The sequence below is a fragment of the Armigeres subalbatus genome, chromosome 1, assembly GCF_024139115.2.
Source record: "Armigeres subalbatus isolate Guangzhou_Male chromosome 1, GZ_Asu_2, whole genome shotgun sequence".
Classification (NCBI taxonomy): Eukaryota; Metazoa; Arthropoda; class Insecta; order Diptera; family Culicidae; genus Armigeres; species Armigeres subalbatus.
Genome location: NC_085139.1, coordinates 234,024,418 through 234,051,629, shown reverse-complemented (window position 1 = coordinate 234,051,629; position 27,212 = coordinate 234,024,418). Strand labels below are relative to the sequence as shown.

Here is a 27,212-nt window from a genome sequence, read left to right as displayed (position 1 = left end):
GGGAAAATATCGAGTTACAGAACATCGAGTTAGGGAGAGTTCACTGTATTACCAACCTGCATTTTTCACGAAATTGTTATTAATTTCAATAGTAATTAATTGAGAAGTATTATCACAATTTACGTCATTCGATTTCACCTTCAGTTGCTGCTTTTCATCAATCCACGACACAGTTATCACAGCTGTCCGTTAAATCACTTCCACTCGTACCGCAAATAATCACAAACCACAGGAAACCAATCCCTCGCTTCGATACAATCACGTTTGATTCACATTTGCCGGCAACAGGCTGCACGGCACCGTACACTACATTCGTAACACTCCTCCACACCCATGATGCTCGCGATTGTTCTCCGACACACCTGAAAATTTGCTCACCTTGATTGTTCGAATCAAATACACACAGGTTTAGCAAATTTCAGGCTGGCCAGTGACAATCTGATTTTCCGTGGTTTTTCCCTTTTTATCACATTTTCGCATTTTCGGTTCAACCACACAGCGGCACTCATTGTTGTGGTTTTTGCGGTGACCGCGAGCGTGCATCATCATCGCATATCATCCATTCAGCCCACGTTGCATTTGTCCTTTGTTTGCGCGCCGTTACGGAGTACGGGCAGCGCGGTTAGCCGTCAGCCAGCGCAGCGGCGAAGAAGGTGGATGTAATGAAGCTCATTCACTGCCGCATCATGCAGCTGCATAAAACAGTGCACAGCGATTCTCGCGTCATTAGAGTATAGAGTGGGACCAGGACTGGCTACGGCCGACTGACAGCTACGCGATGACTTAGCGCTCCTCCACGCCCGCTCGGATGCAGCACGCTCTTTGGCAGATGGTTCCAGTGCACACTGGCACTGGCCGTTATTTTCGATGGACAAATCTTCTAGTCTAGATAGGTATGTAACTTAGAAGCAAACGTGTCTTTGGCAAACAATCTAATGGGAAGCCTAATTTCGATTTTTATGTATCGGAACTGATCTAATTCATTCAAGGAAAGGAGAAGTTTTGTCCATCGAAATCAAAGTGCTTATTCCAGTGTGCAACGCATACCCGCGCCAGGAAGAGGCTGTTCAGAGAAATGAGCGAGCCGTGGAGAAGCCGCGCAAACAAAAAACATGTGTTATCTCACTTTGGACTGGCGCTTTTTAACACGTTCGATCGTTCTGCTGCCACTGTTGTGACGGTTCCGGCCGATGTCTTGGGGATTCAAACCCGACAACAATGAATGGCAAACGCCAATGAATGATTGAAAAGACTCGGGACGCGGATGATACCGCGGAAGGACAACTGGAGCAGGCACTTACGCGTTGTGCTGTCTTCCTCTGTATTTTACCTACCTACCTACCTACTTGGTGGGCAGAGGAAGATGATCCTTGGGGCTGATGATGCGTCACTATCCCGCTTTCCAGAGCGGCAGAGTGGCATCAGCAAAACATTATTGAAGACCATCGTCGATGTCGTGTCTCGGTCGCCGGCGATGTCGTGGGTGCTCTTGAAGTTGCAGAATCAGCGAAAAACTCCTCTGGTATTATAATTAACTGATGCTGCGCTATGGGGTACTCTTCCTGGGAATTCTTCGGTTACATTCACGTGGAACGAGTTTCCATAAATGTAGTGGTCTACGTTGCCAGTGAGTTTGCGGTTGTCTCTTGTAACAAAAAAGCATTCTTTTGATCTGAAAGAGGTGAGAGAAAAAAGAAAATGTAAATCACTTAGTAAAATGTTGAGACAGGCGAGTATTAGAATATCAATTTAATTACAATTAGGGTGGATGTCAGAAAAATATAAATTAAAAACTCAATTTCAATATCGATAATGTATTATTCAAAATACGGGTATCAATTGAACAAATTTCACAAAGGAAAAATGGGACTCGTTTATGTATTTCGTTTATGAAAGGGTGAATGTGAGAACTAAGAAATGAAGAACCATGACAAGAAACAACATGTTTTAACGTTAACAATTTTGTATTGAAATCTGAGAAGGTGCTGTCCAATTTATTCAGGTTCAAAACTCTACACATAGTAGATGACTAATTACTCCAATGAATAGCAAAATTAGATAAACTTTCATAAGCTAAATCGAAACACACGGCATAATTAAAGCGAATGCTTCATTATGTATGCACAAAATTTACTATCCTTGCCGGGCGGCACCGTAACTGTTACCTCGTTCGTTCCAACGCTGGTCGACTTCGATCTTGCCTGAAGTTGTGAGTGCATGTTCCCCTGACACCATTCCATTTCAGCCAACAGAAACACACCGCAAGGCACACCTACGTAGCATAAATTTGTTGCTCACATGCAAACTTCACTTCCTGTGCGCTCGGGAAACAACCCATATCCGACTGCGACGAAGGTTGCTGCTGCGTCTTCCATAGCTAGGAAGGCTCCCTCCAGGCCAAGCGCCTATCAATCGAGGATAAATTGTATGGTGCCAAGAGTTACGGCATTTGCTTCACTTGTGGTTGGTACTGATGGCTAGACCAAGTCTCACAATCCCCGGTGCGGTACTTCGGGGTGGCAGTCCAATCCCAATCGTAGATACCCGCAAGAAGGTACAAGACAGCTGCTGCAGCCGGAACGACTGGCGGGCAACAGTTTTCCATCAGCAGCCAGGAATTTTATCGCTCCACCCCATCCATAGGAACCGAATCGATGAACCAAGCCCCGGTTGCTGCGATACACCAACTGCACGGACGGTGCGATTCCGGTTGAAAGATATAAAGTCGTTCAGCCTGAAGAGTTCAAAATGGGTGTGCGCGCGAAGAAGAAAAAACAAGAACTAAGAAACTAGACTTTTTACTCGGAAAAACCGCTCCCGTTGAAAGTTCTCAACTACGTTCGTGTGCCGTGCCGGCGTTGGTTCTGGGTTTTGGTGTGTCGGACGCGCGGAGGAGTAAAGATAGAATTTTCGAGATAAGCGCAAACAGAAAAGTGGGTTATCCGCGTGCACTTTGTTTTGGTTTTATGTTTGTCCAAACTCCGCACGAAACCACCCGCGCGGTGTCCGTAAAGCGAACTTGAGTCGTTCGAAGATTGAGTGAGACTGCCTTAAGAGAGGTGCTCCAGGTTAGAGTAGAGGATATTTATTTACGTATTCGAACCTATTTCCATGCATTGCATTGCGTCCGGGTTGAGCGAGTGACAAGGTAGGATTAAAGCACAATAAATTTTAGATAGCTCTCTGGAGATATGGAGCCGATTTTTGATTTTCCTAATTAGAACAAACATAGGCATACTAAATAATAACAGTTTAGTCTTTCTTCCATCCAACGCGTGGAATCGAATTCAATCTTCAAACTACATTTCAGATGATATAAAAAAGCAATATAATTCACCCAGTAGTGATACTGCCTGATTGCATTCAAACAAAACACCACCCAAATAATCAAAAGTTCCTTTAAGAGTACCGTCAACTGGGGGGAAGATGATCATTGAGGTGAAGATGATCATTTGATGTGTCAGTCAAAAGTGCCAAATTTTTTTATGAAACGGTAGTCAACAATATTCTCCGTTCAAGTAATGTTACCGCTAGGTAGAAATCCGAGTTTTTCGATTATAATCATGAAAAAGTATTTTGTGGAAGAAAAAGAGAGATAGTCATAAATGACGCTATTTTCGTTTCAAATATTGACTTCGTAGACTTCTTTACGTAGTAAATTCAACATTCATACAAATGACCTAGAGTATTTTGCCTACTAGGTCATAATGATTTTAGTAGAGCTGTCTTGATCAACTTCACCCCAAACCAGATTACTCAAAAAATGTGGGATAATTTAATTTATTTTAATAAATGCGAACACATTTCAGAAAATTAAAGTTGTTGATTATTGCAACGTATAGCAGTACATGTTTTGAAAATATTTGGTTCGATTTAAAATGTAAACACACATTGTTATTGCATGTTTTGTCTTAAAAATGATCATCTTCCCCCCAGTTGACGGTACGTTTTTCGCTTAATCAGCTCAGTGAAGCTGATTAAGCGAAAAACGTACTCTTAAAGGAACTTTTGGTTACATGGGCAACTGGTTCAAACCATAATTTTATTCAAACTTTTAAATTCATTAGTGATTATTTAAAAATTAATTTGAGATAAGTTGCGCGTCTACAAAGCAAGCAATTCTCGGGTTGGAAATTTTCTCGATTTCCCTGACCATAAGAACATCACATGACATACTCAAAAATGCTAACATGGCTTAGAAACCTCGCTTTAAACTACGTACGTAAAACAGTTGGGTAATAAAAATTCTGATTATGTAGAGTAATTGTAAATCTATCTGAATATACCAATCGGTCATCAGTAGTATGTTATAACTCGGCAAATAGCAATATTTGAAGTTCTCAAATTTGAAACGGTTCATATTTTTAAACATTTTATCTGAATTTGAATCAGAAGCATCTATTTATATAATCAGCATCAGCATATAATCGTCATCAGCATTTATTTATATAATTTTTCTGTGAGGTGGAAAATATTTCATGAAGAATATCACTAGCGCTGTTCCTGTAACTTTATCTGACAGTATATTACTGTAAATATGTCAGACATGGGAGATATCATTCGAATGGCATTATGTAAAATAACTCGTAATATTTGGGATAGGTTTCCCTCTTACATGCGGGCGTCCCACCTCGCGGAATTTTGATCCATCATATTCAGAATTACACCTTTCTACTTGCGAACTTCTCTCCGCAAAAGGAAAAAAAAACTTTTAGATGCAGGCGTTTCACCTCGCAAAATTGTGATCCATACAATCCTCTTGGGCACAAAGGAACTCAGATAAACAGGTGGACGTCCCACCTCGCATAATGGTGAATCGTCCGATTCGCTTTACACCATTCTTTTTGCAGGTGTCTCAAAAACGTAGTGGAAACAACTTTTATTTGCCGGCATTTTATCTCACTTAACTATGATTTATCCTATCCACAATTACACCATTCTTATCGCGTGCGTCCCACCCATGCAGGCAACTCACCTCGCAGAATTGTGATCCACTCTATCCACAATTACACCATTATTTATCTCACCGACGCAAAAGAAAAAAAACAATTCACTTGTGGACGTTTCACCTCGCAGAATTGGGAAGAAACTCTGGCATGAAGGGATCCCACCTCGTAGAATTAACTACACCCCTCTTCTTTCGAGCGTCCCTTTAAAGAAGAAGAAGAAACTTTTACATGTGGGCGTCCCACCTCTCATAATTCGGGCGTCCCTCCAACAAATACACCATTTCTCTTTCTGGAGTGCCTTCAACGGAACTCTTACATGATGGGGTTTCATCTGATTCACAATCACACAATTCTTCTTACAGGCGTCTCAACAACGCAAAAGGAAACAATTGCACGCGTTCCACCTCGCAGAATTGTAATTCATCCGATCTACAGTTACACCATTTTTCTTTCAAACGTCTCTCTACGAAGAATAAGAAACTCTAACAACAAGGAAGCCCGCCACCTCGCAGAATTTTGATCCATCCTATCAATTTTTCTTACATGGTTGGAATTGCAACTTATAAATATCAGCTGAATTTTTTATAAAAAAAATTAATCGTTTGTTTGTTTGGCACACATGTTTAATAGAAAAAAAAACTACGGAGTCGATATGCAAGATATAGATTTTTTTAATCTATCATTTATTTGGAAGGCTCATTTGCCGTGAAGCATTACGGAGCCGGAATCATGTTTTTAAATACAGTTTATCATGATTCTTATACACTAATGTTAGTTTTGGGGAACCGTAAGACTCGCGGTTTGGAGCTTAGGGAATACAATAATATTGAAGGAAAGGAAGGGAATTTAGGGTGCTTAAATTAATTACATATGATGTTGATATTCACATAGTTGATATCATTGGCGATGTTTCACATCTGTAACGAGATAAACATTTTTTGGAAGACAGCAGCGAGAGGAAGACATGCGAGTGGGATTTAACGGTATACAACAAGAGGGAGACATTCTTAAAGGACTATGACAACGAAAGGGATGGGTGGACGACGATTACAGTCTAACATCAGCAACTTTGAGAAAATGGTGGACAAGGGACATGTATTCGAGATCAAGACCCGCCAACACTTCCTTAATAGGCCTCGGCTGCTTTTCTCGGACCCGCAGATATTCAATTAGCGCAGATCTGGGGCCACGATGCTTCTCGCACGCCCACACGACACACAGATTGCGCCCGCAAACACAGAGATTGCGTTCTGAGAGCCCCACTCTAAAAAGATGTGCAAGTGAAGATAAAGATTTGTATTTGTGAATAATTTACTTATGAGAAAATTATTTTGAGCCTTTGGTGGAATGTCTTTACTTGTCATAAGACGAGTTCGTACAATTTCATTCAATTCCACCACTTGATTGTACCTGTGTCGAAAGGACAGAAGGTCGAAAGACAAAAAGTCGAAGGGACAAAAGGTCGAAAGGGACAAAAAGTCGAAAGGACAAAACGTCGAACGGGACAAAAGGTCGAAAAAGACAGAACGTCGAAACTAAAGATCAATAAGATCAAAAGGTCGAAATGAACAAGGAACGGAAACGGAGAGAGTCAATCTAGCACCAGAGTTGCCCTACTCTGGTATCAAAAACTCTGCTCTTTTATTTTCACAATTTTTAACGATTAAATAAAATTCATTCAGTGAGTACAACTAATAGATGGATGTTGAGTTTTCTAAATGTCACTTCGATGAAAATGAAAATGGTGCACGCCGCACATCAAATACATCGGCGTATATTACACGCAGGTGTATTTTCAATGTGTGCGCCTGCGTGGCTGCGGAGTACACTATTTTGACAGATCGAAGTGACATTCAGAAAACCTAGATATTCATCTATTATTTGCACTCATTGAATGAGTTTTATTCAGTTACTAAAAATAGTTTAAAATGAAAGAGCAACTTTTTTGCCAACTGTATAGGACAACTCTGTCTCGCGCAATATAAGTTTTATTCATTTCCTAAATCAACAATCTTTTTATCTCTAACAGAACTATCTAGATATTCATAATATTGTTAAATAGTAATTACTTCTTCTTTGAAAATTGCTCATTCTTCAACTTTGATTGATGTGATGAGTGTTTTATTTCTGCTTGAAGTTAAATGCATTTCATAAAATCTTTTGGACTTTCGACCTTCTGTCCCTTTCGACGTTTTGTCTTTTCGATCTTTTGTCCTTTCGACCTTTTGTCTTTTCGACCTTTTGTGTTTCGACCTTTTGTCCTTTCGACCTTTTGTCTTTCGACCTTTTATCATAGATTCAACAAAGGGAACCGCAACGACAATCTTCCACAATGGTTTATTACCTCTATTGTGACAACGGGTCCACAGTGGTGCGTTTGGCTAAAATCGTGAACTTTTTGTTTTACCACTTTAGGGTGTTATTTTTTGGCATCGGTGTCTTCGGGAATAAGCGTGGTGAAATCTCAATTATTATATAAATATCAGTTAAATATGTCGATTTATGAAATTTAGAAATACTTGTTTGGATACACGTGGAGACAGACATAATTATATGCATATGAAACTATAGACTAGATATTTTAAATCCTGTGGGGATTTCCTTGCCCCAATTGCCCTCTGTTGCATATGAAGCCTTAAAATTTCACTATTTTCGACCTTAAATCGCCGATAAAAAGTCATGTTTGCAAAAAACATCCCTTGTATCTTCCAGAAAATGGTCTATTTTGATTATATATACATTTTTGTAGAACATTGTATTGACCTGAAACTGTTAGTTTCGAAAATATCTTTAAATACTGTTATTTTAGGGTCTGTCCATAAAAAACGCCCGTATTTCAAAAACTATGATAGATGGACACTTGGTGTCTTCAGCAATAAAATTCATAATAAATTACACTACAACTTTGCTAAAGACACCATATTTAAAAATCGTTTATAAAAGAAGTTATATTTTGCAGCGCCACCTGTGGCAAAAATTGGAACTGCAACTTTTCGTTATTCGATGGGCCATATTTTTCTTAAATTTATTCCCGAAGACACCGATGCCAAAAAATAACACCCTGAAGTGGTAAAACAAAAAGTTCACGATTTTAGCCAAACGCACCACTGTGGGGTTTAGGGACTGAGAATGGGTTATTGCTCTCACTGATTATCTTGAGTTCGAACAACAAAATAGTTTTAAAAAAAAGTCTTTTAAAACTAAATTACTAAAAAAACGAGATTTGCACAGCCAAGATCGGTGGAAAAATTTCAGTGTGTTGCATTAGAAGGTCACATTCAACGTGTGATTAAAAACAAACAGGTACGATTATGTATACCAGCGGTTCTCAACCTTTTTCCTGAGAGGTACCCCTTCGAACTTTTGCATTAATTTAGGTACCCCCTCTCGAAAGTAGGCTTCCAAAAAAATAATTTCAAGTCCTTTGAAGGGAAGCTCCTGTCAGCTTTTAAATCCCTTTAAAGTAGGTTTCCGCGCCTTAATTAAAGGATTCTGAACCTCTTGTAGATAAGCTTCCGAGCCTCTTGAAGACAATTTTCGAGCGACATAAAAGGAGGCTTCCTTTGCATCTTGAAAGGAGGCTTCTGAGCCTCTTGAAAAAAGAATTCTGAGCCCCTTGAAAAAAGAATTCCGAGCTTCTTGAAAGGAGGCTCCCGAGCCTCCCAAATGAGGCTTACGAGCTTCTTAAAAGGAGGCAACCTAGACACTTGGAAGGAGGCTTCCGAACCTCTTGAAAAGAGGCTTGCGAGCCTCACGAAAGGAGCCTTCCGAGCCTTTTACAAGAGGCTTCAGAGCTTCTGTAAGTAGGCTTTTGAGCCTCTTAAAAAAAGGCTTCTGAGTCTCTTGAAAGGCGGCTTCTGAGCCTCTTGAAAGACGGCTTACAAGCCTCTTGAAAGAAGGCTTCCGAGCCACTTGAATGGATCTTGAAAGGAGGCTTCCGAGCCTCATGAAAGGAGACTTTTGAGCCTCTAGAAAAGAAGGCTTTGAGTTGCTTAAAAGGAGGCTTCCGAGCCTCTTGAAAGAAGACTTCTGAGCCTCTAGAAAGGATGTTTTTGAGCCTCTTGAAATGAGGCTTCTGAGCCTCTTGAAAGGAGGTTTCTGAGCCTCTTGAAAAGAGGTTACCTCTTGAAAGGATCTTGAAAGGAGGTTCCCGAGCCTCTTGCCAGCCTCTTGAAAGAAGGCTTTTGAGTCTCTAGAGAAGGAGGCTTATTAGCTTCTTGAAAGGAGGCTTTTGAGCCTCTTGAAAGGGAATTTTGAGCCTTTTGAAAAGAGCCTTCCGAGCCTCTTGAAAGGAGTCTTCTGCGCCTCTTGGAAAGAGGCTTTTCAGCCTCTTGAAAGGAGGCTACTGAGCAACGAAGCAAAAGAGCTTTAGTGAAAAAAAATCATTTTGTTCATTCGACGTTTTGTTCCGTGCTGATTGATTTGACATTGTGCTGATTGTGGAAGGCAGGATTCAATTGGGATTTATTGAACGCATTGCATATTATGTAAAATATAAATTTTTGAAATAAAAAATACGCAATTGTCAAAACTTTATCAATAAGTTTTGATTGGAATTGTAATACTTCCGCCATTACGTATTTTTGTCCGCGGTACCCCCTAGGACCAGCGAAGGTACCCCCAGGGGTACATGTACCCCAGGTTGAGAACCGCTGATGTATACCAATGGAAAGCTAGACGAACAACCTTACAACTACCAAAGAAATTAGTTTGATTTAGGTAGCCAATTTGAAAAAAAAATGACCCGCAAATTTAAAAATTTGGACATTATTGGACATTTCAATTTTGTGGTTCGGTTGTGGCATCCTTGAAAACCCGACTTTAAAAGGAGAAAAATGAATGATAATCACCCAGTTTTAAAGATATATTTATATTTATTTATTTATTTATATCAATAGCCACTAAAGAAAAACAGATTAGTCTACTTGGCAACCCAGTCAACACAAGATCGTATATGATGTCATATAAGATACTAAAGTGGAGGCGATATACGTAGTTCCCCATACAACTTGTACGTATATGCCCATATACGACTTTGTGTTGACTGGGAATGATGATGTATTTTTCGTGTATTAAGAAAGATAATAAAAAGAATCACTTAAGGACAAGCCTCCCGGAATCCGAAACAAAATTCACTCGTTTTTTAAAGGGCACATCGTGAAATGCGTGGAATAATTTTAATGACAGTAGTTTTGAATGGCGTGACCTTGCTATTAGTTCGAATTCCGAGAGGCTTGTCCTTAAGATAAGTCTAAAATAGCACTTTAAGTTGAAGGGATTATTTTTTTTCAATGATTTATATTTATTGAACTAATTTATCTGTATAACAATTACAAATAATGATTTTATGATTTCCCATTTTTTTCGAGAGGGAACAAACGATCAAACCCCACCGGAAGAATTGGTTACCCACCAAAATTGGTTTGCAAAGAATTGGAATTTTCAATGGTTTAATGTTGATAATCAATAGTTTCAATGAGAAATTTGCTGAACAGTCTCCGAGTCGATTTTTCCAATGAAAATCTTGGAAATCCATCAAAAGGTGAATGGGCTTTTAGCGTTTTAAACCCTGTATATTAGCCTTCCCCTTAGACATAGTTCACATCAAAACGTCGTTGACAACTACAAAACTATTAAAGGAATTGTCAATAAAAGGAGGGGAAGGGTCGTTTGGCCGAAAGCCATTTGGCCGAACGGGTCACACGGGGGAATAGGTCATTTCAATACCAAATTTTCAAAACGACTTTTCTGTTTTTGGAAAAAAAGATTCAAACGTCAATTTGTCGAATCTAAAAGCCCTCTCACGCAAACCAACATAATCAACAGGTAGCCGAAGCCTTCACCTATGTATTGATGGTATTGGTTTGCGTGGGAGTGCTTTCAGATTTTTTTGTTTACAAAAGCAGAAAAGTCGTTTGGAAAATTTGGTATTGATTTGCATAACATAGCATAGCATAGTTACGGTGTACTTCTTAGATTGGACGCGAGTGATACTCATGTTTCTCTTTTGGAATCCTTATTCAGATTGCTATCAGAAATCAAGGTGCGTGTGGTCCTTGATTTCAATCTAGGATAAAAATCACAAAGCATGAGGATTACTACTCCTGGCCACGCCATCTTCACCGTAACTTGGGAGGGAAGGAAGTGTTGGTGTAGTACTTACTTAACGAGAGGCCCCCGACTCAGCGACACCCTCATAAGTACCACGGAGTTGGATATTGGGGAAGGTATTCGTTGGGTCAGGATTTGCCTGTAGCTGACAATGTGACCGTGGTAGATCTTACACCGCAACACACCACGCAAAGGTGTCTACCCAGCGTTACGGGGTTGAAAATTTGGTATTGATTTGGCCGGAAAAGTCATATATGTCTTCTGGCTGAACAGGTCATTTGGCCGAATAGGTCATTCAAACGAATATGTCATTCGGCCGCAAAGGTTAATGGCCGAACAAGTCATTCGGCCGAATATGTTATTTGGCCAAATAGGTCATTCGGCTGAATGTGTTATTTGGTCAAATAGGCAATTTGACGTCTCACTTCTACGTCTACCTGAGCAGGAGCGACGACCTCGAAACCAGAAATTCGTATGAACTAGCCTTGCATAAAAGGTAAAATACCAAAAAATAATAAGAAAATTTAATATGCCAAACGCTTTAGGCATAATATGCTTAGGTATTTCAATACGAAACGAATAGTAATTTGTGATGCGTTTTGTATTTATAAAAGAGTGTGGTACCAATAACAGAATGAGGTATTATTAAGGTATTATTATTTCTCTTGCTCGGGTAGTGAGTAGTTAATCAATCATAATTTTTCACTTCTCACTGCAAAAGTGAGAAATAGGGAGTTAGAAATGATGACTGAAAAGAGAGGCGTTTCTCTTCTTACTTCACCCTTCCCACTTTTCGCAGTGAGAAGTGAGGAAAAATTAGTGAACAGTGAGAAGCGGGACGTCTAACTTCTCACTGTGAAAAGTGAGTAGACGTTTTACTGCTCAACTTGCACTACTTACTTTTCACAGTGAGAAATGAGAAATGATTAGTGGGAAGTGAGACGTCTCTTTTCTCACATCACACTACACTTTTCACAGTGAGAAGTGATAAATGATTAGAGAGAAGTGAGAAGTGAGACGAACAAACCATTAAGACGTCTCACTTCTCATTTCTCACTAATAGCCCTTCCCCAAAAGGAGGGTACGTCAAAACGTTTGTTGACAACTACACTAGTATTTATTAAACAGATTGTCAATAAAAGGACAGCGAAGGGTTGTTTGGCCGAAAGCCATTTGGCCGGATTCCACTAGGCCGAACAAACCATTAGGCCGAAACTCATCTGGCCGAGAGTCATTTAGCCGAATAGGTCATTTGATCGAATAGGTCGTTTGGACGAATAGATCATTTGACCGAAAAGGTCATTTAGCCGAATAGATCATTGGGCCAAACAAATCAACTGGCAGAACAAGTCATTTGGTTGTAACCAAGTGTTACAAGATTTTATGTTTTTAAAATGTGCTAAATGTATTTTGTTATTGTCACGTTCCAAAGGTTTTTTTAGTGTTGGGTTAGTAATGTTAATAAATTCAAAAATTCAAATTTTTGTTAGTAGCGTCAGTGTTTTTGTAAATTTTAATTGTATAACAGTAGTGTGGGTACAAGGAGAAGATGTGTTGAACATCAGTGGGTGCAATAACAAGACATGCAGGCGTGCGCAAATCCTGAAACAAAAGGGGGTGGTAATAAAGAAAAACTTCATCTTGGGAGGATTAAGGTCACTCCTGACGGAATCCAATTTTCAAAGTACTCGCGTTTTCAAGGGCACACCATTCGATACGGAAGCAACGCACAGCTGTCATTTTTATTTTTCAGGCATGCTGCGACGCAGCAAAGCTGAAAAAATAAAAATGACTGATTATACGTGCTTCCGTATCGAATAATGCTGCAATCCTGAAATTAATTCCGTCAGGAAATGACTAAACACAATGAGAATCCGCCATCATTAGTTCTGGCGTTCGTGTGCTTCGGATCGAAAGAAGTAATTTTTCAGTGTCCTAGTGATAGAGTGAGTGGTAGACTTACGGGACCTTTTGTGGTACCTCACGGTACAACCCAATTTTGTGTGCCAACCTACGGTTGGCGAAGCACACGATCGGTCTAGTGGTCCCTAGCTGGCCACTACGCTTAAACCGTAAAGGACATCTAAACGCTCTAGCCGTGCGCGGCTATAATTCGCCAAAAAGCAACACCTCGGGCCCAAACCGGAGCCCTAACCTAACTGTAAAAGAGGACCCCTTTCGGCAGAGTCATTCCGGTATCGTCCTGGGCTCTGGGAGTAAAAATGATGAGTGAAAAGAGAGGCGTCTCTCTTTTTACTTCGTCCGTCCCACTTTTCTCAGTGAGAAGTGAGAAGTGAGAAGCGGGACGTCTCGCTTCTCACTGTGAAAGGTGAGTAGACGTTTTACTTCTCCATTTCACTTTTCTCACTTTTCACAGTGAGAAATGAGAAGTGAGAAATGAGAAATTATTAGTGAAAAGTGAGAAATGAGACGTCTCATTTCTCATATCACACTACTCACTTTTCACAGGTAGATATGAAAAATGATTAAAGAGAAGTGAGAAGTGAGACGAACAAACCATTGAGACGTCTCACTTCTCATTTCTCACCAATAGCCCTTCCACAAAAGGAGGATACGTCAAAACGTTTGTTGTTGGCCCAGGGAGTCGAGGAAGTTCCAACCCAAAAACATCCTATACCGGACCGAGAATTGAACTCGCCATTTCCGGATTGACAATCCTACGCCTTTGCTCGCGAGGCTACTGTTGACTACTACGAAAGTATTAAACGGATTGTTAATAAAAGTAAGGAGAAGGGTCGTTTGGCCGCCCATTCAGGCGAAAGCTATTTGGTCGGATTCCGCTAGGCCGAAAAAAATATTAGGCCGAAACCCATCTGGCCGAATGTCATTTGGGCGCTGAATAGGTCATTTGGCCGAAAAGATCATTAGGCCAAATAAGTCATTTGGCCGAACAGGTCATTTGGCCGAATAGGGCATTTGATCGAATGGGTCATTTGGCTGAATTAGTCGTTTGGCTGAATTCATCGTTTGGCCGAATATGTCATTTGGCCCTGGTCGCCCAAATGATATATTCGGCCAAATGGCATTCGTCGGAATGGTGTTTGGCTAAACAGCCCTTCCCCAAAAGGAGGGTACCTATTATCTAAACAATAAAGGTTCCCACAACCAGGCCTTATTGGAATGTGATGAAAAACATTTTCGTGAAAAAATTATGATGATAATCCAAATCTACACTGAATTACATCAAAATTTGTGGATTTCTGGAGATTTTTTTTTCTGGTATTTCCATTGTTAATTGTGTAGAATTTTCATAGAATTCTTTGAAATTTTTCAGAGCCGATTTTTTTAGGAATTCCCGCATCAATTTTTGGTTTCAGAAATAATGTTTGAATAAAATTCCGGAGTAATTACCTCAAGCAGGGTTTGCAGAAATCGCTCTCAATAGATAACGAACAACGATAAAAGAAAGGCAAACACTGTTCTAAATCATAACAAGCCATGAAAACAAATTTTTGCAATTCCTGCTCATAATATCTGGTTTACAGTTCGTCTTTGATTGATAAAACGGCCTACTTTTCCATTCGAACGAAATGGGTGCTTTAATGAACATTATGCAACTCAAATGGGTTGCATAATATTCATTATAGCACTTATTTGGGTGCTATAATGAAAAACCAACATCAGAACAGTAATAACATGACTATGTTTTGCTGAATTAGCATGGGTAAGCGCTCAAATAGTGTATCCTATGTGCTTCGTAATAAAATTAAATAGTTTGGTGGGCATGACATCAAAAATTTCCTAAGGGCAAGTACATCTATCGCTTCACGGCTTATCGAAATATGCAATGTGGCACGGTAACATGGAATTTGATTGTTCTCCGCAGCACCATAATTTATTGGCAATAATGATCATGTGGAGTAAATTTTGGTGTACAATTGTGTACAATTTTGGTACAGATTTATCAAATTAAAGTCCATTTTTCGTCATTGCAGAAAATAGCGTGTGCAACTCGTTTGCAAAACTCGATTTTTCAGCACTCGTAGTATTTATCCAACTCAGCAAGCCTCGTTAGATAAACGTACAACTCGTGCTGAAAAAATCATCTTTTTGCAACTTGTTGCACAAACTACTATTAACAAACTTGTAGACAAGTGCGTAAAAACAAAATCGGATGGGCATCCCCCACCGAGAAGTGATGATTCTCGCTCATTTTATGTTAAGGATCGCACAGTTGTGTAGAACAAGTTGAAATACATCACCAGAACCAGTGCTCCCCGCTTTAGGAGCTTTTTAAAAGACATTTATTATGAAGTATAGCCTCCCGAATCTGTTCTATATCATGACAGCTTGCGAAAAAAAAAGTCTCTCACGGTATGCTACAATATAAATTTCCAATTGAATAAATTTCCGGAGGTATTTTTGAAGGAATTCTGAGATGAATTTCCGTATGAATGAAGGAGTTTTCGCACTTCCCGGAGGAACTTTCGGACGATTTACAAAAGGATTTTTAGAAAAAAAAACCAATATTCCTATATTTGCAGAAGTTACACTCAGTTCTTTTTTTTACACGGGTGGGTTTCAGTTGATTACGACCTTCAGCATTGACGAAACTATTAGTTAACCCCATGAAAAAATTCACAAAAAATCAAAGAAAATTCAGGTGGAATTTAAAAAGCTGTGAAAAATCAGGTTAATCGGGAAATTAAAGAATACCAGCCGTGTAAAAAAAATATTGGGTGTAATTGAAATTTTTTTGCACTTCCCGCTTGATTTTCAGGAAGAATTTTAAAATTAATTCCCACAGGTGTAAGTTTTTACGAATTTTCGAAGAAATTTGCGAAGAATTTTCCATACGAACTCCCGGAGGTATTTTCGTAGCATTCGAAGGGATTCTGGTAAATTTTGTTAAGCTTTGTAATAGGCTAAAAAATTACACATGAATTAAATAAAAAATAATTTCATCGGGAACTGTCACACGATTTTTGAAGAATTGTTTTTTGAAAGATCTGAACAAGAATCAAAAGAAAATATTTATATTTAAGTAATTTTCCACAAGATTAAGGTCGTTGAAGTTTACGATACTGCAGACACTTCAAAGATTTTTTGGGCAAAAAATATTTTTTTTTTAAACTTGCAGAGTGTGCTACCCCTTTATTTTTATACATTTTTTAGAGAAAAAAAGCCGAACGGAAATCAAATTAAAATAAATTCTTTAGTAATTTAAGTCATTGATCGTCCTAACAAGTGCGATTCTGGTTTTGTTTTCGGAATTACCAAAAATTAGGAGGCTATTTATCCGTGCTGTTAAGGCGGTATTGATCGACTATTCTAAGTTCACCTTTGCTTATTTTTATTTCAACTGAGGCTGATTTTCGGTAAGCCGTCATTTACTCAAATTCTACATACCAGAGCAAGTTTTTGAATAAATTTGAATTTCTAGAAAGCAACCGATAGATCAAATAGTACATATGTTGATCTCTGTTTGGAAATACAAAGACGTTCTATGAAATGTATTGAAAAAAAAAACACTACATTATCTGACATCACATTAGCGGCCATCCGAAGTATCAGATTCGAGCGCAGCGGGTTAAGATTGGAATTTCGATCTTCATAGTTCTTAGAATGGAAAGACTGCAACGATTGTTCTCGTTCAACTCTAACGGCTTAAACGGGTAAAGCGAATGTTAGCACTTTGATCAAATATTGTGCCACAAAAGGAGAGTAGTTGTTTATAAAAGCCATCTCTTTATGATTGGCTTCAAGTTTCATTTCGCTGTTTTGTTTTCAATTGTAAACTCGTGTCGGGTCGTACACAACGCACGCACACAGCTCATTTAATTGAAGCACCATATTTGGCGTGCTGCTGCTGCTGCTCGCGTTCGCCGAGATCCCTTCGCCCGTAGGAGGGAAAACCAAAACGAGCAAACCCCCATCCCAATCGAAAGTAAATTACTCAACAAGCTTTAAATGCAATTAAGCGTTCTCCGCAGGGGCAGTCGAGTAGGTGGCGGTGGTTGGTGCTTCTAAAACGCTTTTACAAACAAATTAAAACTCGCCTGATCTCATCACACCACCGACGCTCCGCGCCGCACTTCTACCCTGATTGGTCGAACTTGCCTCCACCCCTTACAAAACAAGATGATACCAGAGTGCGCGGTTAGTTAGCTGAAGTGTAGTCACCATTCATAGTAGCCGCTCATTTTCAGCGAGCGTCATCCTAGAAGGTACCAACGGTGAAGTACGTAAGCCGACGCGACGTTGCTTCGAAAGGCACACTGCAGTTCTTCCGAACATGGAACTTCACGGGAGTAGTGCGGTATGGTGCAGTGCCGGTGGGTATCTGTTACCATTTATAGAGCATCATCGCCGGTATGGCCATGTTTGGCGTCAGCGTGCTTCTCGTCAACACTGTCGCCAGCTGTTCCTGATGGTTATAATCTTACGGATCGCAATGCTTGTGCTGCATTGCATCTCCACGCAACAGATGGCGAGGACCAGTCCGCCCACACCTTTAACACTGGCTGCTGTTGCCGTGGAAGCTTCGTAGTAGATGCGAAGAGTCGCAAAATATGGATACTATAGTTGAACCAAAAACTTGAGCATTTTGAAATATGGGCGGACATCACTAGTTTTTGAAATGAGAAATCCACTACCCTATACTCCACTAAAGGAAAGACAAAGTGACAGGCCGAGAATATTCGACAACATCAATTGAAAGTGTGGTTTAGGATTTAAGTTTACTTTATCCAGGTTACGACATTTTAGTTACTACAGATTGATTGTTGTGGAGAAGAGAAATAAACAAGCAAAACTGTCACCTCAAATCGTCGGGTTTATTTTGCCAATGGAGACATATTTTACCACGCGTCTCCATTCAGCATAATGTAGCATAGTAGGCGAGCGTAGTTGTCATGTTAGATGTCGTTGTGTTTGGATCTCATGGTAATTTAAACGATCTGATTAGCCGAAGATGTGTTCAAAGTGTGGAAAAAATGTGGCTAAGACGTGGACATAAACCATTTCTACCTTCCAGGAAAGATATATTTATAAATTCGTCAGGTTGCATAATAAATAGTTACCCCGATAGTTGAAATATGACCTCCAAGACGGGGGTGAAAGCTAGTTTGACTACATTTTTACCAAACATCATGATTGCGTATTATAGCGCAATTACCGTTCGCCCATTCATTCCCGTCAAGCACACTAATAAGGACCGAGTCAAACTCAATTGCACCCACACCGGGGAAGCTCGGTGTGGTGCTGCTAACGTCAAAAGTCGCTCCGAAGCAATGACTGTGAATCCTAGAGACGTAGCTATACGGCTGTGACCTTCTTGACTATGGCTATTAGAACTGTAGGAGCACTGTCTGGAACTAAAAAGGAACCTTGCAAGGAAGAGTGCTAAAATTTGTGTTTAGCTGCGTCTATAGAGCCAGAGGGAAATGTTCGTACGTCCGGGCAATGGAGTTGTATCTAGATACGGATTAGTGCAGTGCTATAGAGATGTATAACAAATACATACCCTACCGTTTGATACCAGTCGAAATCGGCGCAACAGACGGTATGTAATGTAGGCAACATTCCCGTGAGCTTTTACTTTTAGACGTGGCAAAGGTTATAATTACAATAAGTTGATAGACATCGACCAGACCACTGGATTAGATTGACTACTGTTCGGAGAGCTGGTTTGTTTATAACAGAATATTTGGGATGCAAATTTGAAATCTAAAAGTAGTAGCTAGATGCACACCTTCTATTTAAATTCTGCTTAAGTTCTGTTTTTTCCATTCAACGAAATAGAAGGGAGACACAATAAACCAGCTTTTTACAATCACTGAAAATAACTTTCCAAAGAAACATTTAATTATAGCCGTATTTCTCTTTGTTTCCAATGAAGATGCCATAAAAATACATTAACTCGTTGCGGGTCATTATATTTCCCAAAATAAAGAAAACCTCATTCGCATTTCCAGCACATGGCTCGGCTCATTTTCTGTCCAGTCACGTGCACCCTACACAGAGTTGACCCCGCACCGAAAATAAGGAATCCCCCCGTCTTTCTCGGAGGTATATAAAGATAACCTTATTCACCCTACTTCCAGATAACAAAAATGGCTTCGCAGTGGGCAGAGGGTTGGGGACGCAGTCTTTCTGATTCATGACCGGATTCCTTCCAGCAATGGGTCACATTCCGGAATGTAATAAACTGTGATCAACTTTTGGGGCTGCTATGTCGCCACCGGTTTATCACTGCCACTCTGTTCCGCCAGCAGCATAAGGCTGGAACGGTTTGGTGCACTCTACCAGTTTGCGTGATAAAGCGAATCTAACCACCCAAATCTGCTATTTACTGACGAGGATGCATTCAATGTATAGAGTAGATTTCGCAATAAATCGTAGTCATTGCTGTGGGTTTCATTTTGATGTGACTTGACAGACAGATGAAAATGGAGCCACAAGATCCTTGTATGCTTGGACCGTAATCTAAAGATGTCTGGATCTATTCATTGTTTACCAAGCAATGTCAAAATCTGTGAAATTGTTCAACGAATCAACATTATCTTTGCGAAAATTTAGTTACGATCAGAAGAGAACCACCTCATTAGATTAATAAATTTGGGACAGTTTCTCAAAGTTTCAGTAATATTTTTTATTGTTGAATTTGTATTTTTATATTGTTCAATTTGATTCGAACCTTGTCTTGTCTTGTATAAGAGAATTCTCCAAAAACCAAACCAAAAACAAAAAATTAATCCAGCTTTCCACGCTCGTCATAATGGCGACTGCTATAAATAATTTTGACATTAACTGCTTCCGACGCTGAATAGATTTCGACGCTGAGCGGTTTCTTAGCAACCATTTCACATTGTTTGTTTATTAAAAGCTGAGAAAACAGGAAAAACCAGTCCGTGCATATTTTCTCCATATAGCACCAACAATTGTCTAAAACTTCGCCGAAGACACCAAACCGATCGGACAAATCGTTTTCGAGATACAATTTTTTGAAAATATCATGTGCATTTTTCATAGGCCTTTCTCATAAGTATGACTAGATTCAAAATGGCGAACCAAGTATGCAAAACGGCGTTTTTCTTCCCCAAAAACTTGTATGCAAGGTTTCATGCAAATCAAAAAATACAAAAAATAAAAACTGGACAAATTTTCAACTTGTTCTTGGAATCGCTCCATATCAGAACGAATGAACCAGGTCCATATATTAACTGTCAAAGGTTGAGTGCCCTGCGGTGTTTTGCTAGTGCGTTTGAATCATATTATTCCGTACGTCAAACAAGACCGAAAATGTCGGGGAAGCATTTTCCATCTATTTTTAAATTTTAAATAAAACAATTTTCAGTTCGACTTTTGAGTCGGAAGAAAAACTAACGCGTTCAGGATGATTAACATCATCGTTCTCTGAAAGAAAATCAAATATCGATGCTTCATTTTGGGACCCAATTGCTTATTTTTTTTTTTTTCATGTAACCCGTTGGCAGTCTCTCGACTCAAACTCTACTCCGGGTCCATCCCTGTTATTCCCCACGGTAATTAAATTTGCTTCTACGAGCCTCTATTTTAGATCAATAACAGACGTTCCTAAGCCACGTTGCTCAAATGGTCACTGTTTTAGGCCTGATCCAAATAGTTTTATTAAATAGTCCTTCAATAACATGATCACCGTTTTTACCCTTATAACTATCACTCATCACTCCACCTTAACACTAGGCCTATTCCCTGTTGATCCGGTGATTAAATTTGCTTCTACGAGCCTCTATTTTTGATCATTAACAGACGTTTCTAAGCTACGTTGCTCAAATGGTCACTGTTAAGGCCTGATTCAAATAGTTTTCTACAAAATAATCCCGGTAGCATCACTTATTATCGTTTTCACCACCATCACTACACTCAGGCAAATGAACATACGAAATACATAAGGCAGAAATTATGAATCTACAAGATTGTTGAAAATTGTCGAAACATAAGTCTCCTATGCTTTTCATCTTGAGCTCTTTAAATTTCATTATGGGACGTATGTTGTTTATTCGTTACATGTAGTGAATTTCATAAGACTCCTTTCAGTATTTTATTCAAAGCTGATTTGAAGGAAATCATAAGGCATTCTATGAAAGACATGATGCTCATTTTAGTTATACCCTAATCGGAAGAAAGAGCTTCTGTCAAGAGAATCATGTTCTCACATATTGCAAAGTTTTCAATTCGTGCGGCTGTATTGAATATCTAGGGGGTCTTGAAAAAAGATGAGGTGTTCTCAAGTGAACGGTGACTAATATAAGCTCAACGGTAAAATAATAATTGCATCATGTGCAAAGGAACAGTTTCCATTCGATTAAGATAAGTAACGCCGGTTATTTATTCATACCCCCTCGATGTGTTCGATACAACCGAAACGCGAATTTGAAATTACTTGTACATATATGCATAACAATGAATGAACCAAATTTTTTAATATCTGACATTCAACACGTGCTCATAATTCAAGAAAATTTTCAATATACTCGATTTAGAAATTCATAATGCAGCATTATGAATCGATTAATATATCTTAAAATGCTATAACGAATTCATAAATCTGCATTATGAATTAATTAAGATGCTTCCTTAAAATTACGAAATTCATAAGGCGTGGTTATGGCCTCCAAATGCTACTTCCGTAATTCATAAGGCAGGGTTATGGATTTATTCGTGTCTAGCGTACAGGTTCATAATGCTTCATTGTGATTTCATAAATGTGCCTTAAGAAAATGTTATGTTTTGTATTGACCATGAAAATTTATTTCATAATGCGTCCTTTTGAATTTTAAATCTAAAACTTGTGGCAAATATCCAAAAGGCAGTATTATGATATTCGATAGTCAATTTGCCTGAGTGATCATAATTACTATTGTCCCTGTCATCACAAATATCTTATTTACAGTCATGAACACACACACAATGAATCGATCTTCAAAACAGCGCTGTTATATATCATATAAGAACCGACACTTCTACTAGCTTTCATTGGACATGTACCGAATATTTTACATTATTTCTAGTATAATTATAAAATAATTCCCACTTCTAGCACCTCAACTCAATATTGCATTTCATTCTTCATACTCTCTGCGAACATGTTCCCATCCCAAATCAACTCTATCTTTTACTTAGGCTGTGAACCATTCCACCGATTCGCCCAACTTTCAGTCAAAACTCGACACTTCGACGGTTATTTTCCCATCGTGGTTAAAATTTTACTTCGAAGCCGACCCATTTGAGTTTTGACAGATTAATAGTTATTCGGAACGAAATGGATTTGGCGCCAATTTTCTCGCGAACAAAGTTTAACTATTGAACTGTCAAGTCTAACCATGCTCCGGAGCAGGGTTATTTTTAACCACGGCGAAATAACCATCGAACTGTCAAACTTTAACCAAAAGTTAAACGAATAGATGGAATGGTTCACAGCCTTAGCTTCTTCTGTCATTATGTCTACACCACCAATACCAACTTGTGTATTAACCTTTTCACTAACACTTGCATAACCACACAAACATCACCATTTTCATATCAACAACCATTTTTTTCACAATTTCATCAAGATCAGCAATTATCACTACTATCCCTACTACAATGTTAACTAGTCAGTCATTTTTTTTCTAAATTTGCAGTTTCCATCAAACAAATGAAGCTCAAAAAATAATAAGCTTAAAATCTATCGCGAGAGTCAGTCTTATTGTAGATATGATGACAAAGAGAGAAAACTCGAATAGAAGTGCATTTTGAAACAATAATAACGCACTAGATTTTGATGAATATGACTCGTTTAAAATTTATTTTGGAATCTATTTAGTCTATTTACCAGGCCACACTATTCCAGCAATTATCAAAAATTCTCAACTTAACAACACCGAATACTGTTGCTATGGGCCTGTTGGTCTTCGAAATCGCCTCCGAATAAAATTCAACAGGTAATAATTTTACAGACATTTTTTGAGCTTCGAATTTTTGATAGGGTTAGGAAGTCTTATGGTAGAACTTTATGTCTATGGATCTACTGTTAATCTAGTCATAATTATGTCGAATGTTTCGCACTGTGTCATTATTACTCTGTCTGTCTTAGTTATCTTATGTTTCCTACGTTATTCAGTTCAATTCTATACTCATTGTAGATTATGTTACGTTTTGATGTCAGTTTATTGTCTCTATTGGTAAAGGTCACCTCCTCTCAGGCGAGTATCCCAGTTCAAGCGTATAAGTAAGCACCGCTTAAGAGTTAAGCAAACGTGAAAAAATGCAGAATGTCTTGATGATATTTTCTACTGGTTAATTCCTACCTAGCTATGTTTAACCGTGGCTACGACTCATCATCATCAGGAAACGCCTCTGAAAATTAATTTGGTTGCCATATCAGTGCTAATGGCGTAAGCCCACCCATCGCGGCAAGATAACCTATCCGAGGGGAGGGAGAAATAATGTAAGAAAAATGCTTGAGAATATCATTTCAAGACCAAAGTCTCAAAACTACCCATACGCTGCTGCAAACAAAGACGCAAACGACGACCCGACAGATCCAACAGCTCTCCCATGTAAACCAACACCATCAACACGCACGCGAGGGTCTCTGCTGTTGACAGTGCTGGTCCGCGCGAGAGCACCACCAGACTCCTGAAATCGACACTGTTCAAACGAATGTTGCCTTAATTGACTCCCCATCCCGGGCACAGATTCTTTCCGAAGGATACTCAATATAAGTTCCACCGGAAGCCAAGCACCAGAGATTGAGGAAAATCAGATAATCCAGCATCAGGCGTCTCGCGTCTGTTATTTAAGCAGAGAAGATGATATAGGTGATATTCTCAATACGGCCGTTCAGAATGGTTCAGCGGATGTAAATTATGGATCATTATTAGGTCTTGTAATTTTGAACAAAACATTCTGAATACACGCGATAAACTATGAATATTATTTTATCGGAGTTTTTAATTAGGATCGCGAATAAAGTAAAAATACTGATAAGTATAAGTTTGTAATTACTACCGATATTTTTGTTATCAAAACTGACATTGTGTTTTAGTTAAAACTCAAGTATACTAAATATGTAACGGAATAAAGTAGTGTTATTAAAAAAATTATAATAATTTACATTATAAATTCTGATTAATATCAAGATACTGATCCAACATCACATCTTCAAGGGCTCCTCACAAGCTACACATTTCATTCAGGCACTTTAGAACGTCCATGTAGTAACTTGTTCACACTTGAAATCTGCCTCGACCAAGTTGGCAGAACGCGCCCTTACCCTTTCTGAACCAAAGGGCAGGGATTTTGGGACCCAATTGCTTATAGAACTTTTTCGACTCGACAACCTTTTTCTGAAATTCTGTATGAACCAATACTAATTTTTTCAAAAAATTCTCCTGTAAAACCATCGGGTAATCCACACGAAATTCATTCATGAATTTATATAACCATTTCTTCTGAGCGAATTCAATATGTTCAAAATTTCTACTCATTATGGCAGGGAAATAAAAATTCCGCTACTAGGGGTCATTTTGGGCATTTTACCCTAGATGTTTTAAAGAGAATTCTTGGAGAATTTATAAAGAAGTCTCTGAAGAAAAAGCGGGTGAATTTCCGGACTATTTTCCTTAAGATTTCGGAGGAGTTTTCAAGGAAATTTCCCGGAAAAATCGTGTAAAATTTTCTGGGCAAATGCTTGGAGAAATTCTGGAGAAGTTTCCGTGGGATTCATGGAGGAATTTGTAAAGGAGTTCTTGGAAAAGTTTTCGGAAAAATTCCTAAACAAATATCCGGAGAAATAATTTCCCGAATCATTTAATTGTGAACGACTTTCCGGGAAAGTCATTGAAGCAATTTCTGGAAGAATTTCGCCTAAGATTTTCTAGATCTAGATGAGTAATTTGCATAAGAAGTTCTTCGAGAATTTCTGGACAATTTTCCAGAAAAAATCCCGAGAGGTGGGTTAGTGGAACTCCATCCCTAGCAGCACGCTTGTTCCACATAGGTTAATACAACTCATATGTGACCAGATTCAGTCACAATCAAGTTACTGTAACCATTTTTGTCTGTTTTGTGCTGCTCGGGATGTGTATTTCTGAAGAAATATGTGAAGCGTGCTAATAGTAATTTATGTAGTTTGCGAAGTATGTTATGAAGTGGAGGAACTGCAGAAAGAGTTTCAGAGGAAATTCTATGAGTAGTTATCTCAGTAGTTACAGAACTTCTCGAGGATTTCCTGAGCAAACATCTTGAAGCATTCATATAGGAACTTCCGAAGGAATTTCCAGAAGAATTTCTAAAGCAATTACCAGAAAAACCCCTGGAGGCACTTCCGGAGGATTTTTTGGAGGAACTTCCGGAGGAATTCTTGGAGGAACTTCCGAGGAATTCTTGGAGGAACTTCCGGAGGAAACTTCCGAAGGAACTCCTGAACGAACATCCGGAGGAACTTCTGCAGGAACTCCCTGAAGAAACTCCTAGAGGAACTGCTGGAGGAACACCTGGAAAAACTTCCGGAGAAACTCCTGGAGGAATTTCCGGCGGAACTCCTGGAGGAACTTCCGGAGGAATCCTTGGAGGAACTTCCGGAGAAATTCCTGGAGGAACTTCCGTAGAAATTCTTGGAGGAGAGTAGAGACTTACAAGTACCTAGGGTTGATATTCGATCCTACTCTAAATTGGAAGACTCGTATGAACAATCTTAGGAGCGATATAAGTTCATATTGTGAAATATTCTGGAGAATTTCCAAATTCCTTCCAACGAAACAACTCATCACTATGTACCAGACATTCGTTCAGTCTAAACTGCAATATTTAGTGTCTATCTGGGGAGCTGCCGCCGTCTTGAAACCACTGCAATCTACATAAAACCGCTTCCTGAAAATATTTTATGGTAAACCACAATTATCTGCTACCTTTGCAAAGCTCAAAGGTTAAAGCTTTGACCTGTATTCAAATACAGCCCCGTCCATCAGTCCAATCTTAGCCTTGCGCGATCTACAGACTCTGGTAACCATGCAGAATCTACTATACAATACCAAGTTCCATCACAACCAGGAACCGGACCAACTTGTACATGGCACGTAGAAACACAGAAACTGGGAAAAAATTACTCTTTTATTATGGAAATCGTCGATACAATGCTTTACCCACGGCTCTGAAATCCGAGCACAATTTAAAGAAGTTCAAAATTGCTGTGAAGCAGCTGCTAAGAAACAACCTTTGTCAATATTTGATGTAATTTTTCGCCTTCGAACTGCAGCGAGTTCGCGTTATCAGCGGTGTCTCGATCGAGCTTTACATCGCCTCACTGCTCCACCGACTCGACGCACCAGATTGATCGCTAGTGGTAGACCCTGGCTTCATGTCAGTCAACGGAACGCACACTTCCCAGGAACTGGACTACTTCTAATTCCTGTTCGTCACGCCTAATCAATCGATTAATAAGTTATGTTAGTTTATTAATAAGTTAAAGGAAGTGCCTTTAAAGAGATCTGAATTGTACCAATAATTTGAAAAGAAGGGTAGGTTTTATGCCTTTGGGAGAAGTGGCCCACTTGGAACAACACTCCCAGGAGCTTCTCCCTGCTTCAATAAAAAAAAAAACACACCACCCGTTCGATGAGAGCAGAAAAATCCTGGAGGAACTTCCGGAGGAATTTCTCGGAGGAACTTCTGGATGAATTTCTCGGAGGAACTTCCGGAGGAATTCCTGGATGAACCTCCGGAAGAATCCTCAATGAACTTCCAGAGAAATTCCTGGAGATACTTCCGAAGGAATTCCTTGAGAAACTTCCGAAGGAATTCCTGGAAGAACTTGCGAAGGAATTCCTGGAAGAACTTCCGGCGGAATTCATGGAGGAACTTCCGAAGGAATTCATGTCGGAACTTCCAAAGAAATTCCTGGAGGAACTTCCAGAAAAATTCCTGGAGGTACTTCCGGAGAAATTTCTGGAGGAACTGCTGGAGAAATTTCTGAAGGAACTTTCGGAGGAATTCCTGGAGAAACTTTCGGAGGAATCCTGGAAGAACTTCCGATGGAATTCCTGGAGGAACTTTCGGAGGAATTCCTGGAGGAACTTCGGGAGGAATTCGTGGAGGAACTTCCGGAAGAATCCCTGGAAGAATTTCCGGAGGAATCCCTGGAGGAATTCTTGGAGGAACTTCCGG

General features: G+C 39.3%; 1 protein-coding gene and 1 long non-coding RNA gene across 2 annotated transcripts in view; one reads left to right on the top strand and one right to left on the bottom strand.

Annotated features, from left to right (window-relative positions):
- Window positions 1-27,212, top strand: part of LOC134205894 (chaoptin) — a 554,999-nt gene that overhangs the window by 315,543 nt on the left and 212,244 nt on the right. The window lies entirely within an intron of this gene.
- The window catches only part of LOC134205891 (uncharacterized), a 112,787-nt gene that overhangs the window by 18,132 nt on the left and 67,443 nt on the right, over window positions 1-27,212 (bottom strand). Inside the window, exon 3 of the long non-coding RNA XR_009978225.1 lies at window positions 1,343-1,672. This is a non-coding gene — a long non-coding RNA (uncharacterized LOC134205891). The remainder of the gene's footprint in view (window positions 1-1,342; window positions 1,673-27,212) is intronic.